At 34.4% G+C, this 15,676-nt stretch overlaps 1 long non-coding RNA gene across 1 annotated transcript in view; it reads left to right on the top strand.

Moving 5' to 3' along the window:
* Positions 1-15,312, top strand: part of LOC129058982 (uncharacterized) — a 206,517-nt gene extending 191,205 nt beyond the window's left edge. Inside the window, exons 4-6 of the long non-coding RNA XR_008524508.1 lie at positions 10,805-10,915; positions 11,126-11,221; positions 14,499-15,312. This is a non-coding gene — a long non-coding RNA (uncharacterized LOC129058982). The remainder of the gene's footprint in view (positions 1-10,804; positions 10,916-11,125; positions 11,222-14,498) is intronic.
* The last annotated feature ends 364 nt before the right edge of the window (positions 15,313-15,676 follow it).

The following is a 15,676-nucleotide window of genomic DNA, read 5'->3' as shown; positions in this document are numbered from 1 at the left end:
ATGGATTACAAATAAGAAGTAAAATGGCTTTCGTTAAAACATATCAAAGAATTTGTTCATATTAGGATGATTAAGCATAATGAATTAATTTAGGATGCCTATTTCTATGGAAAAACCCATAAATACCAGCTCGGCAAATTTCAGCCCAATAAGTTCTAGTCAAGTAGTTCTTAAACCTTCCTGAACATCAGAATAATTTGGGGGCGTATTCATAGGTTATGTCAAAATAAAAATGGAGAGATGTATCTCTAACATTTTATTTGGGAAGAAAGAATGGCAATTCAGGGCGTATAGGCAGACCAGGTGGTCTTCAGTATGTTTGAAGGACAAAGAGAAGGCTAGAGGTTTTATAAAAAAGAACGAATGTTATGCATTGATCTTGAGAAAGTTCATTGGCACTAGTAGAGATATGGGGAGCTGGCAAACTCCAACTGGTGAATGATGGCAGCGAGCAAAATTAGTCCTAGAGTTGCAGCAAGTTATCTCACAAACTGTAGATGAAAGTGGTTTCAGGTTATACAACAAGCAGTTTCATCAGTCAGTCTTGCAGAGAATTACATTCTTGGATCAATGTTTTATACCCTGAGTGCTTTTCCCCCCTGGCTTCTTAATTCTATTTTAGCTGGATATGACAAGAATGACTCAATTTGTATGATCAGCTTTCACAGATAATACAAATGACAATGGCCTATTCTTTGAGATTCTTAGTATATTTGGGTAGGGGCCCTAAAATCTGAATTTTTGAAAAATTTTCCAATGATTCGGATTTCCATATAGGTTTGGAAATCACTAAACTTTTGAGTAATGGATAGCAAACCTGGCTTTGCTGCATACATAAACCGCTTCTTAATGATACATTAATAACATAAATAATTAATGAACTGATTATTTTAGATAGTGATCACTCAGAACTTCACCATTCTTTTTCTACCCAAAATACAGAGGCAGGCAAGTTTCATTTATTCTTTATTTAAGTAAAATGGGAGGTAAGAATAGGCAGTAATCTTGGGGATGAAATGAATATAATGGCCCTTGGATGCAATTATTTTATGCACTGATTTCTGTACTAGAGACTATATTTCAAAGTGTAGTAGGAGGCAACATAAAACTCATCTTGCCTCATATATATATCTCTTCTCAACATGTGTTTTTCTTTTAAAAGCAGACTAAAGATTCGTGGCCAGAAAATTGAGCTAAAAATGTGTATTAAGAGTATGTAATTTTCAAATCTTAATTTTGCTATTTCTTAACTTAAATCCCAAATTACTTTCAAAAGCCTCCATTACTCTTGTATTATATAATGCTTCATTTAATAGGCCAACTTTTGGAAGAAAGTGTAGTAGAACTTTGCTTAGAGCTATTATGCAAGAATACCAAGACTACCTTAGCCAAATTTCACAGAATTGATGCACGCAGAGATGGAGGTGGGTTGGAAGAAAGCTTTTATTTTGTTTGAATGCTTTTATTCTTCCCTTCACAATGCTATATTTAACTGTGAAATCATTTTCCAGGTCCCAACTGTATTTGTGTAAGCTAGAATCTCAATAAATACTTTTATACAGTAATCGTCAAGGTGTCTGACAGAAACGTTAATAACAGAAAAAGCAGTTTAGACTGGTATTTATCATGTTAAATGGACATCACAGTCATAGCCAATCTGCATGAAACAACATGTAGATTAAATATTATATTTGACTCAAGGACAGACGATTCTTCTCTATTGAAAAAGAATCACAAAATCTGAGTGCCAAAATAGATAATTTCTAAATATCTCCATGTCTCAATTTTCTTTCCTAAAAATCTAAAATGAATGACTGATCTAATTTGGAAATTGAGGAAGATGAGTTTGCAGGTATGATTCCCAAAGTTTTTCAAATTGCATACTGCACAAACCTAAGAAATGCTTTATGGTAGTTTTGGGAACCAGGAGAAAATAAAGTAGAAATGTTCCTTTTCCTAATATTTTCCAATTTTTCCTATTTTTTGAAAATGTTAGGGAAAAGGAAAATTCCTACTTTTGGAAAATATTTTCCACTTTAATTGGAAAGCAGTTTAGTTCTTAGTTGCTAAACATTGTCCCAACAATTTGATATGCCACATAATGACAGCACAAAGAACATACATTAGAGAAACTGAATCATTATTTCAAATAGTCCTTTAACATTTGTGGATTTAATATTTGAGGTTTCAGCAATTTTCTGGTGTTCATAAAAGTTTATGCAAAACGCTAAAGCACAAATTTAAAATTCATGTGTTGAGACTCTGGAGCATGTTCCAACGTAGGAACTTCAACAACTGTGTCTCAGGTCATCTTTGCGCTTCCTACTCATTGTCACCCCTGAAAAGAGTGACTTGAGGTCCCAAACAGTTTACACTTCATGAAAAAATAAAGAAACAAACTTGGTACAGGTTGAAAAGGTAGTTAAATAGGAATATGTATGTTGGAAACATACTTTTGCTTGAAAATAGAGTTTGAGAAAAAGCTGGGAGATTGTAGTCTCATTTCCTCATTTGCAAAGGAATCAAGATTTATCGTCTCTTGAATGTCAAGATTTATCTCTCAAATGTCAAATGTCTGAGGTAGGAATCTTTATTTTGGTAGGATGAAATTTATTATTTCTTCTCGTGAAAGCTGTCATTAAATTCCAGAATACTTCCAATCCAAGTTTAAAGGTGGGGAAAGGTGATTTAACCCTCAGTATCCTCTTTTTTTTTTTTTTGCATTATCCCTTTGTGGAATGGTAAATTTTAATAATATGCTTCATAAAGTCAATTTCCTTAGATGACTCTTTCTCTCTTTTTCTCTCAATGATTAAAAACTTAGCTATAAAGAGGTTTTATTTGAAGCCATGGCTATTAAATACACACAGACACACACAGGTTTCAAGTTTTCCCAGAATTTATGGGTTTTGTGTGGATAACTCTGAAGAATGAGACTATGTATTGAAATACGCATTTGTGTTATTCTGGCTGTAAGGAATAGAAGATGAGAATTTATGTACATGCTCAAATTACAAAAAGTAAACAATACAGAAGTTGATACGAGGAGGAGAAATTCATAGGAGTAAATTACAATGGTGTGGAGGAGAAGAGAACTGAGGTTTGAAGCCACATTCCAGATAAGTTAGAGACTTTACATTTATAAGCATGAATGACAAGCATATATCATCAGTCTTAATGGAGGAATCTGATTGTAAATCATGTGAATTGGAAGTAACCTTGAAATAAAAAGTATATATATGAATTAGAAATGATTAATTCTGGTGAAAATCTTACATAGCTATGATAAAACATACTGATAACAACAAATTAACTTCTCAAACTTTTGGATACTCTTGAAATAATTAGGCTTTCAAAACACCAAGATGGAGAATTTTGGCAAATTATAGGCAGATACAAAGAAAAGGAATTGAGAAAGGAAAGCTAGAAATTCCTCAGTATAGAGAGACAAAGAGCTAATATAATAACATAACAATAACAATAATAACACAGAAAATCAGTCAAAGAATAAGATCAGGGCAAAACAAAATTACAGTTTAACACATGTGTATGGTTGTCTAAAATAGATTTTTGTGTAACTTATAGAACATATTAAGTGATTAAGAAAATTTGCCATATAATTTCAATTATTGAGCTGAGAAGCTAAAAGATAAACTTTGGGAATGAAGAGAGAATAATGGAAGGGATTCAGAGTGAATTAAAGGAGACAGAAAGATGATAAAATAATGTTAATAAATAAATTGGCTAAATAAAATTGTAGGTTTTGAAAAAATATACATTGGAAAGTGGCGAGTGCCTTATCAAGTTTGACTGAATAAAGTTATATTTCCTTTAAGACTATGCATGAGGATATTTATAGAGTCAAAGCAAGTCCAAACAAAAGCCCAGTGACACAGAAAAGGCTACAGAAACTATGGACCAAAGATGCAAGAGGGTGGTATGAGTTTGTGCAATGGAGGGTAATAAACAGCAGTGCCAGACCAAGGGAAAATGTAAGCACACTGAAGACATGAAACATGTAGAATATTCCTGAATCTGGAACAATTCTGACCAGTGAGACAACCTGAGATAGGGAAAGTTAAACGAATAACCTCTTCCTTTTAGACCTCACCAAGAATGTTTTGTGTAAGCGATTGTTTAATTGTTTTTCAGTACCCAATAAACTGTTAAATGTTGTACAAGTTATTTTGGACTTTTTATTTTGTCTGTGGCCTGCACACTTGGTTTTAGCGGAGAATGAAAAACAGACAGCAGGGCTGTCACTTCCCACCATTCTCTTTATCCATGATCTGCCTCCTGGATTTTCTTGGGTTCTGCTTATTTGGTGTTAGCTATTATATATAAATGGTGTTTTTCTCATCTTCATTTGTGGGGAGTACAGAAAACCTCCTGGAACACATCTGAAATACAGAAACACATCTGAACTCTAACAAAGCCATCATTTCTAGAATTTTGATCAAATATCCTTGTACTTACTTCTTGAGAATTTCATTGAATAGTTAACTTACATGAATCAGAGTCATTCTTTTGTACCCTCTATCACATCTACATTATGATAACGTTACAATCCCTGAAAATTTAACACTAAGGAATATAAAAATATAAGAAGCTATTTAACCAGAGTCCTGTCATAACAACTAATTTAAATTAATTTGATCCCTGTTGTTATGCAAAAGCACATGCAGGTTTCATGTGGGTGTAATCATAGTGTAGAACACAAACTTACCCTGCCTCTTTCCACGTGCTTTGTAATAATCATGATACAGTGCTGTATAACAGAAAGGTGATGACTTTTTAATGGTGTCTTAATATTTCTTTAAGTATTAGTAAATGTTCAAAATAACTAATCTTTTGGGAAATAAATTTTTTTTATTATTATACTTTAAGTTTTAGGGTACATGGGCGCAACGTGCAGGTTAGTTACATATGTATACATGAAATTAAAACTACACATTGAGATATTACTATGTGCCAATTAGAATAACTAAAATTTTAAAAATTGGCAATAGTAAGCTTTAGTGGGGCTGAGAAACAACTATAACTTTTTGCACATTGCTAAAGAATGCAGAATGCCACAGGCAAGCTTAAAAAATCACTTAGAAATACATTTTAGAGCCAGGGAGGCTGAAGCGGGAGGATTGCTTGAAGCCAGGAGTTCAAGACCAGCCTGAGCAACACAAAGAGACCCCCATCTCTAAAACAACAAGAATGAATAAAAATTAGTCAGATGTGGTAGTGTGTGCCTGTAGTCACAGCTACTTGGGAGGATAGATCACTTGAGCTCACGAGTTTGAGGCTGAAGCGAACTATGATTATGGCCCCATAGTCCAGTTTGGGCGATAGTGCAAGACCTCATGTCCAATGAAATAAAAATAAAATTAAAAATATACTATACAATTTATAGTACACCTTCCTAGAACACCTAGTAATCCCAATTTTAGGTATTTACCCCTGAAAATAATCATCAAAGTACACGACTTTCACATTTGTAAAATTAGAGCCCCAAAGCTGAAACCTCCCAAATACTTATGAGCTGATAAATGGATGAACAAACTTAGATACAGCCATATAATGGAATGCTACTCAGTAATAAAAAGGAACAAACTGCCAATAAATGCAACAACATGAGTGAATCTCTAAAGTGTTATGATAAGCAAAAGAAGCCAGAAACAAGACTATGTGATATTATCTCATTTATGTGGAATTTATAAATTGCATTGTTTTCTTGATTTCACATTCCAATATTTGGTGCCAAAAACTAGAAATTTAATTATTGACCTAATGTCCTACAACCTTGCTGCACACATTTATAACTTTTAGTGTTGCCTTGTACATTCCTTAGGCTGTCTAACACAGATGTTTATGTCATCTGGAAATGGAGAAAGTTTTACTTCTTTGTTTCCCATCTCTATGAGTCTGAAATTTTCTTTTTGGGAAGCTCTAAAATTTTAAATTCAATTTCTGTAATGCATATAAGCCCATATGTCAAATATAGAGCCATTTAACACATATGTATTGAGATTTGAAAATTCTTATCTTCTAAGGGATTTGTTCATTACATCAAAATTAACAAATTTATTGACATAAAGTTGTTTATAATATTCTTTTGTTTTCTTTTCATTGTTTGACTTCCTTTTCATTCTGTATATTAGTAACTTATATTTGTTTTTTAAATCTTAAGATAAATGGTTATCCATGATTTCATGATTTTTCCCCCAATTTAAAGAAATATAGTTGGCTTTATTAATTGTCTCTATGGTTTTTATGTTTTCTACTTATTTGGTTTCTGCTTTTATCTTATATTTTCCCTTCTTAATTTAGGCTTAACTTTTCTTTTCTAGTTTCTTGTAGAAGATAGGATTTTTGCTTTGAGAACATTCTTCCTTTAATATAAATGTTATGTGCTATAAATTTCCCTCTAAACAATGTTATAGCTGCATACTCCAAATTTTAAATATTGTGTTTTCATTTTCCTTTAGTGCAAAACGTTTTTATATTCTCTTGTGATTTTTTCTTTTATTTATTATTTAATTATATAAATAATTTTATTTATTTATGTGCATGTTTCTCATTGTAAAATATTTGGAGATTTCCCAGATATCTTTTTTGTTGATGATTGCTTATTTAATTCAATAGACAGAAAATAAACAGTGTGATTTCATTCCTTTTAAATTTTTGGAGAGTTGTTTTCATTTAAGTAGATAATCAATCCTGAGAAATGTTTTAGGCATATTTGGAAAAATAATTGTATTCAGCTATTGAGTGGACTGTACTACAAATGCCAAATGCTAAATTAGGTTAAATTCCTTGATGTTGCTGTTAAAGTCTCCTCTCTTTACTGATTTTTTGGGAGTGGGTGAGGGGAGGACTACATGTTTTATTAATAGGATGCATGTCAGGGTGTGTGTGTGTGTGTGTGTGTGTTTCTGTGGGGTTTTGCTTACTGCGTGTGTGTGTCTACGTTTCTTTGCCTGATATTAATATAGCAACTCCAGCTTTTTTTTTGCATGATATGTATTTTTTATCTTTTCACTTTAACCAGTTTAAGTCTTTATATTTAATGTAAACATTTTGTAAATAGTGTGTAGTTTGATCTTACTTGTTATTTACTCTGACACTCTCTTCCTTTTTAATTAATGAATGTAGACCCTTTAAATTTAATGTAGTTTGACATAAAATCTATAACGTTGGTATTTGTTTTCTAGCTTTCCATCTCTTGTTGTTTTTCTCTTTTCCTATATTTCTTTAGATGAGTATATTTTATATTTCTATTTTATTTCTACTTTGATTTATTGCCTATATATATATGTTTATTTAGTGGTTTCTCTTAGGTTTACAACAGGTTTTAAATTTTCCCAGTCTATGTTCTAATGATACTAGACCAATTCATATATAGTGTAAGAAACTTTCATTTACTCTGTTTTGGCTTTTGTACTAAGGTTGTCATGTGTTTTATTTCTACCTAAAATATAATCTTGACAAACATTATTTTTTGCTATATGACACTAATTAGTACTTTAAAAGATTAAAAAATCAGAAAAAATGGCTTTGGTATTTATTTTTATAATAACCATTTCTAGCACTCATTATTTCTTTATGTAGATCCAAATTTCTCTCTTGTACCATTTTCCTTTTGCTTGAAAGGCACTTAATATTTCTCGCAGTGAAGTTCTGCTGGTTATTTCTGTCAGTGCATTTTGTGTGTACAAGTCATTATTTTGCCTTCATCTTTTGAGCACATTTTGTCTGGGAATAAAATTGTAACTGATTTTTTTAAAAACAATTTATAAATGTAAATTAAATTTTTGTGTGGCTTACCTAGACTTTGAAAATAAATCAGCTGCCATTGATACACACACACACACACACACACACACACACACACGCACGGTCATTTTTCCCCTACTGCAGCTGCTTTTAAAGTTTTTCTCTTTGTCACTGATTCTTAGATTATAATGTTTCCTTATATATTTTTTCTGTTTGGGCTTCACTGAGCTTCTTCAGTCTGTAGGATTATAGTTTTCATTGAATTTGATATTGTAGTAGTGATTTCTTCAAAATTGTTTTTTTTACTCACACTCTTATTTCTTCTAAGACTCCAGTTACACATATTGTACCACTGGAAACAGGTCACAGATGCTGTGTTCAGTTTTGCACATTTTTTTCACTTTGGGCTTTATTTTGAATCTTTTTTTTTTTTTTTTACTGTGTCTTCAGGTTCACTGATATTTCCTCTGAGATGTCTATTCTGATGTTAATCTTACAATTATTTAATTAAAATATTTTATATCTCTAGAAGTTCCATTAGTCTTTCTTTACAGCTTTTTTTTCCTGTTTTTATTCTGCTCATGTTTTTCTTTGCGTCTCTAAGCATGCTTATGATATTTCTATGTTTTAAGGTCCTTCACTATTTTGGGGTCTGCTTTTATTAATTAATTGTCCTCCTGGTTATGGGTCATATTTTCCTGCTTCTTTGTATACTTTGTAAGTTTTATTGGATTATGCATATTATACATCTTACCTTGTTGGATGTTAGTTTGCTATATCCCTTCAAACAATTATGGGCCTTTATTCTGACATGAAGTTAAGTCACTTTGGCTCACTTTGAAGTTTGCTTTTAACTTATTTAGGGTGTATCCAGAACAGAATTAATTATGTCTAATTTAGACACATGTCTGAGGTATGATTCTTCAGAAGTCTTCATAATTGTCCTGTAAATTTGATGTCTCTTCCCTCAACATGGTAGGAATGTAAGCCATTCTAAACCCTCTGTGAGCCTCAGGAGTTATTTGACCTACTTACTATTTTCTGACATTTTCCCCTCGTCCCACGGACTTGAAACTCACACTTATCCAGATCAGGACTCAACAAAGACTTTAGATCTCTGGGCTCTTTCTCTAAGTAACTCCTTTCTTTCCACTCTGCCTTGCAAATTCCAGCTGCCTTGACTTTCCTGAACTTCTTTCACTATCCTTTCCTTCCTCAACAATGTGAAGCTTCTGGTCTCCACTGTGGCTCTTTCTGATCGGCAGCCTGGACACCACCTCCAGGTAGTAAGCTCGGGAAATCAGGGTGTACCTCATTAGATGTTCTTCTATCAGGGAATTGTGTCGTTTATTGCCTGTTTTCCAATGGCTGCAAACTGTAATTTCATGTATTTTGTCTGGTCTTCTATTTTTTTTATGGCAAGAGAGAAATCTCTGTGGCAGATACATTTTCCTTTGTGGAAGCAGACATCCTTTCCAAGAGTTTTCATAAGCACCAAATTCTTATTGTTTTGGTAACTATTGCTGACTTAAAAATTATCCCTGAACATAGCACCATAAAATATCAACTTTACTTTGCCCACAATTTTATATGTCAGAAATTTGGAGAAGTATGGCTGGACGGGTTTGCTTGCGGTTTCTTACATGGTTGAAGTTAGATGCTGTGAAGGCTCAAATATGTTAAATATCCTATGTGGCTCATTCATGTGACTTGCAGTTGATGCTGGTCATTAACTGGACTTTGTAGTATGGTGCTCTTGGTATGGGTAGTCTTCTTACATGATGTCTGGCTTCCATCATAGCGAATAGCCCAAGTGAAATGGGCACAAACTTTATGGATTTTTATACTCTAGATTTGGAAGCATTATAGGATCAGTTGTAACATATTCTATTGTTGAAGGAGAAACAAACCTATCCCGGTTCAAGGGGAAAGGACACCGATCCCACCTCTCAATGGGAGGAGTATCAAAAAGTTATGTTCCTTTTTTAAAAACTATTTTATCTCTGTTACATTTATTACTGTTTGGAATACCTAGAGTGGCTTGTTTTCCTAATTAAACCATGAATAATTCAGAAATTGGTACCATAATTTGTATGCTGCCATAACAGAATGAAAATAGGTGGAGTTGGTTTAACAAATAGGTGGCAAGCAGCAATGAAGAAGATACAGCAGCTAGAAGACTGGAGAGCCCTGCTATGTATAGCAAGATGTTTGTGATAACTTGGAAGGTAAAATCCTTCTAGGAGAAAGATTAAAAGAGAGTGACAGTGTATGCTGGCTACCATTGGTGACATTTAGCAAGGTGTTACAAGAAAGAGATTAACTCAAACAAGAATTGACTGGTTTTCAAGCAGAGATCAAAGGTAATAGAGAATGTTCAGAGCTCAAGTGCCTTACAAGATTGGAAAAACTGACTGCTTCTTGAAAGGAAATACTAAACAGTTAGTTGTAAAAGGCCTTAAGTAACCAAGGTGTAGTAAGACTTTGTTAAAAAAAAAAAAGAGAGAGAATCAAATGTGTGTTAATTATCAGTTTAAGAATATTTTTTCCTACCCAACCCTATTGTTTCAGATAGCCTCAATTACCTTGCTATTACTTTGAGAAAGAGAGAGATGGGGTGAGAAAGCAATGAAATAGTCAAACCTCAAGGCACAATCTAGAAAACAGCTTTGTATGGAGTTACTAGGGGAAGAAACTAACTAGAAACAAATAAAAAAGAGCTACAATCATAAAGGAACAAAATTTGCTCAGCTCCCAAGGAAGCCAGACATTTTTCATACATAGTTAGATAATAATGGGTATCAAATAAAGACATACTTCCAAGAGGGTCAAACTAGGGTTTTCAGAGAACAATTCTTGCCAGAAATAAGATTTTGGATATAATTAAGACTATTTTTTCATCTCAGGGTATGCAGCCTTTGCAGTGACTCCCCAGCAAGATTTCACACTTTCTACGAGCCATTGACTGCCTTGTGCCATTCATTCTTCTCTTTTCCTAACAGGAGATTGTATTGGGTGTCTTCTTTTCCTGTTTTAGGAAGATAATACAGATTTTGGTTTCTTCCTTATGAATCATGGGGAGATGCATCTGAACCTGATGATGAGGATTGTGCATCACCTGCAGTTTCTGGACCTTGAGCTGACTGCAGTGAGTGGATGGGACTTTGTAGAGATAGTGACTGAGTTCTGTGTGTGAATAAGTGTAAAATTTATTTAAAATATTTATTTGATTTTGTGTAAGAATAAGAGGCAGTGTTCTCCTTTAAATGAGAATAAGAGAGTGGGAGCAAGTTTTGTGTTTATCAAAATGTGTTCCTGTTGACACACAGCTAAACTATGTTCTTATCTTTCTTTGAAGTTATGTGTGGCCATATGGCTAAATTCTGGCTCAGGGAATGTGACACAAGTGATGCAAGCTATTTCCCAACTTGATCATATAATAACATTACCTAAGGTAAGTGCTGTAGTTTGGATATAGTTTGTTTGTCCCCATCAAGTTTTATGTTGAGATGTGAACTCCAATGTGTTGGAGTTGAGAGGTGGGGCCTAGTGGGAGGTGTCTGTATCATGGGGATGGATCTCTCATGTATGGCTTGGTGCCATTTCAGTGGTAGTAAGTGATTCCTGGCTCTCGTAAGAATCGATTAGTTTTCAGGGAGTGAATTAATTCCTGAGAATATGGGTGTCATAAGTCCAGGACACCCTTGTGTTTAGTCCCTCTTCACATATGTCTATTTCCACTTTCACCTTCTCCACTATGTTGGATACAACACAAAAACCTTCACTAGAGGCCAAGCAGATGTGGCAACCCGCTTCTTGTACAGCCTGCAAACTGTGAGCCAAATAATCCTTTTTTCTTTATAAAGTGTCTAGCCTCTGTTTTTTTCATAGCGTCACAAAACAAACTAAGACAGTAAGTAATTTATAAAAGGATGTTAATACTCCTCAAGGCACACAGTAATCCTCTTGGCTTCCAAATCTGTAACAAAAGGTCCTAGCATACCTAAAGGGGACTAGTATAATGTGTTGTCTGGGGAAAGAAAATTCTCAAACCTTAATAATTGCAACGTTTTGTTCATTTATGTCAACAGAATCCCACAGACTAAATGTGGGGGTTGAATTGTAAAAGTATTTGACCAAAGACAAAAGGGCAAACACTGGACAAGGATGAACTTACTTAAATGGATTGACATTTTGTAGATTTTGATTCAAGGTTTTAGGTGAAGGAACTAGAAATGAGTTATATTGCTTTTCTGGATGGTTGGCTGAAACCAGGATGAATGGTTTGGAACCAAAAGTTCTTTGTTTTTTCTTAAAAAAGGAATGCAATAATTTAATGATATAGAAATATTGAACTGAATTTATCATATGCAACTTAATCTCTCACTCCCATTATACACATATATCCCACAGAAAATCACAGTATACTTACTTTACAATAGCATTGGGAAATATATTTGTGAGGGAGCACCAGCATCCTCAAAAATCTCTGTAGCACCTGCTGTGGCAAGCTGGGGATAAACAGTGGTGTTTTATTCCACCATAAAAATGGGCTACCAAGGGCTTAATGGGAATGGCAGTACTCAACCATGTAAAAAATGAGTGTGGTACCAAATGGATAGCAAGGTTAGAGACACAGAGTGGCTTGGCTCATTCTATCAAAATGGTCTGACAGAATGATGTGACTAATTAATCATAATATTCCTCTAGCACTGAAATAAGTGGGAACCTACAAACTACTTGATTCATATAATTGAAAAAAAAATAGGTTGGGTGAACAACGACCTGACTTGAAACCATGTAATCCATAAGGCTGCTGATTTTGAGTGCGTTCTGAAACAAGAAACGTTTCTTCAGCTGAGCATTACTAGACTCAATGGTATCTAAGATGTCTTTGGAAGAAGATACAGATGCTCTATAAACCTCTGGCAAATCAAAGTGGGAGAACACTATGCACTTTGCTGGTGTAATTAAGGTAATTAATCAGTTGACCTTAAAATATGTGATTATCCCAGTGGAGATAATTTAATCAATTGAGCCATTTAAAAACAGAAAATTTTCTCCAGTTAGTACAGAGGAGAAAGTCAAGATATCTGATGCATGGAAATGATTTGATGCACTATTGCTGACTTGAGGATGATGAAAGTCATATGGCAAAGAAACAGGAACCTTAGTTCTACAAACATAAGAAACTTTATTCTGCCAAAATCCCGAACGCTCTTGGAAGCAGCTTCTTACCCAGAGCTTCAAGAAAGAAACAGTTCTCCTCTTGACTTGATTTAAGCTTTGTGTGACCCTGAGCAGAGAACCCATTCATGACATGCCAGACTACTGACCTATAGAATTGTGAGTTAATGAATGGGTGTTGTTTTAAGCCACTACATTTATGGCAATTTGTACACAGCAATAGAAAACTATTGCACTATCTGATCCACTAGGCTGAGCCATAATGTTAGGCATACACAGTGGTACTCCATTAACAAGTGAAGCTGTGTTCTGTAGGCATATGTAAGCGTGAACAAGTCACTCTAACTTTCAAGGCACCTGCTACTGTTACATTGCAATCTCTCTCTTTTGAGTCCATCTATAGTTTCACAGAGAGTTATGTCTGATAAACTGACTAAGAAAAAAGCACATTAGGACCTCAATTACATATGGTTTCATATTTTATATTGGCACCAACCTGAAATACTAGTACTATAGTTTCAGTCAGGGATGGCTACAAAATCCTGGAGGATGGGAAAGATAAAAATACTCCTAATGGCCTTAATACATGTATGTTCAGTTGTTTTGAAGGAACAATGGCCATAGATACGGATTTGTATCTGTTTATAGGCCAGGGCTAATTTGGCCGAATGGCTGGGGATCTGGAAAAACAAGTTTTGTGAATTTTTGACAAAGCAAGTACAAAGGAAAGATACATGGATGGAACTTTTAGTATAAAGATATACTGTTATACATCAATGCTCACCAGAGGATATTCACTCATTAAAGGCTCATAGTGTTCAGGTAAAACATGATGACCCATTCTGTGAACGTCAGGTAGCCTCTTTCCTCAGTCCCTCTTGTACTTGTTCAATGGATTCCTTGATAAACCCTCCATAATGACAGAAGAAGGGGCCAGATACAGGTTAATAAAATGCACAACCACTCACCAAGACTATACAGCTATTGCCACTGATAAATGCCCAACTTGCCAATAGTAGAAACCCATGCTGAGCTCCTGTAATGACACCATTTGCTGGGGAGACCATCCAGTCTCCAGATGGCAAGTAAATTACATTTGACCTCTTCCATTTTGAAGGGTGAAAAGATTTATCCTCTTTGAAAAGACACATAGTCTAAATATGAATTAGCCTTTGTTGTCCGTTATGCTTCTGCTAGCACCACCATGTGTAGACTTGCTGAATGCTATGTTTACTTCTATGTCTGACCAAGTAATGTTTTTATAGGAAAAGTAGTGATAAATGAGCTCAACCCAGAGGACTTACTTGTTTTACTATGTAACAAATCAGCCATTGCAATGGAAAAATGATTTAATGGAAGAATGGGATAACTTATTAAAGACAACGTAACAGTCTTAGTAGAGTGATAACACATTGAAGTGTTGGGATGTAATCCAAAGATGCACCATCGGCCCTGAACCAGTGACTAATGTGGTGTGGGAGCAGAGGCACCTCCTGCCACTAATAGCCCACTCACAAATATTTTGCTTTCTGTCCCCACTTTAGGCTCTTCTTTAAATATGAAGAAGAATGTTTCCAACAGAAGATATAACCATCATCTCACTGAATGAGAAGTTGTGACTATAATGTATATACTTCTATCTTCTCACACCACCAAACTGACTGTCAAACAAGAGAGTTAAAGCACTGCCTGAAATCAGTATTTGAATGAAAAGATAAAGTATGGACCAGGGAAGAGGACTGCTAGATAGTCTATGGGATGTCCACACTTACATAAAAGAGCTTTTTGTTATTTATCTGGAATTCAAACTCAACTGGGTTGCCTATGTTTTTTATTTTCTGAATCTGGAAACTGTTATTGAGGATAAGGACAATGCATTCTTGGAAATCAGAAGATTCCCAGGCACTATTGCTTTTTCTTTCCCTCTCTAGCTATTTTTAATCCACATCCTTTTCACCATACAAAATATTGTTATAGTCATAACATATGTGTTTGCTTTGGTTGTACCTCTACAATCAATCCTGTATACCAGAATAGGAAAGTGAAACTAAAACAGCTAACATACCATATCAATTCCTCTGCTCAAAAATCGTCAGGGACTCTTTGCTACAGAGATAAAGTTCAAACCCCTAAGCATGGAATTCGAAGGCTTTCATGCTTCATGCTTTTCTCTCACAACATCCTTAAGTGAACTCCTTAATCCAGCCAGAAGTGTTTTCTTCACTGATGCATGTTTCCTCTCATAAACCTATCTCAATCTGAGGCTTAAAGTTTCCGTTTTCTGTTAAAGTTTCTCTATCATTCTGTAGATCTGCAATCATATCTCTGTATACATTTTCCAAAATTGATAGTAATCTCTTTCCTTAGAATCACACTGAATTTCAGAAATACTTCAAATTACACCTGTCTTGAGATTTAACATGTACTATGTGGTAGGGTTGATGCTAAACCCTTTATGTATGTATTTCTATCTATCTCTATATTTTTATCTCAGTTAATTATCAACTATATTCAAGAAGATGTATAAGCAAATTCCATTTTTATCTTCATTTTACAGATAAAAACCCTAAGGAACAAAGAATGTTAAGTAACTTGCCCAAAGTCACATATGTGTAAATGACAGAGGTACAATTCAAAATCATCCAGTCTGACTCCAGAGGCTGCACTTCTACTCACTCTATTATACTGTCTTTACGTGAAATACATTTTCCTGACTTAAAAA

This window comes from Pongo abelii, chromosome 3 (genome assembly GCF_028885655.2).
Source record: "Pongo abelii isolate AG06213 chromosome 3, NHGRI_mPonAbe1-v2.0_pri, whole genome shotgun sequence".
Classification (NCBI taxonomy): domain Eukaryota; kingdom Metazoa; phylum Chordata; class Mammalia; order Primates; family Hominidae; genus Pongo; species Pongo abelii.
This window is presented reverse-complemented; position numbering and strand designations above follow the sequence as displayed.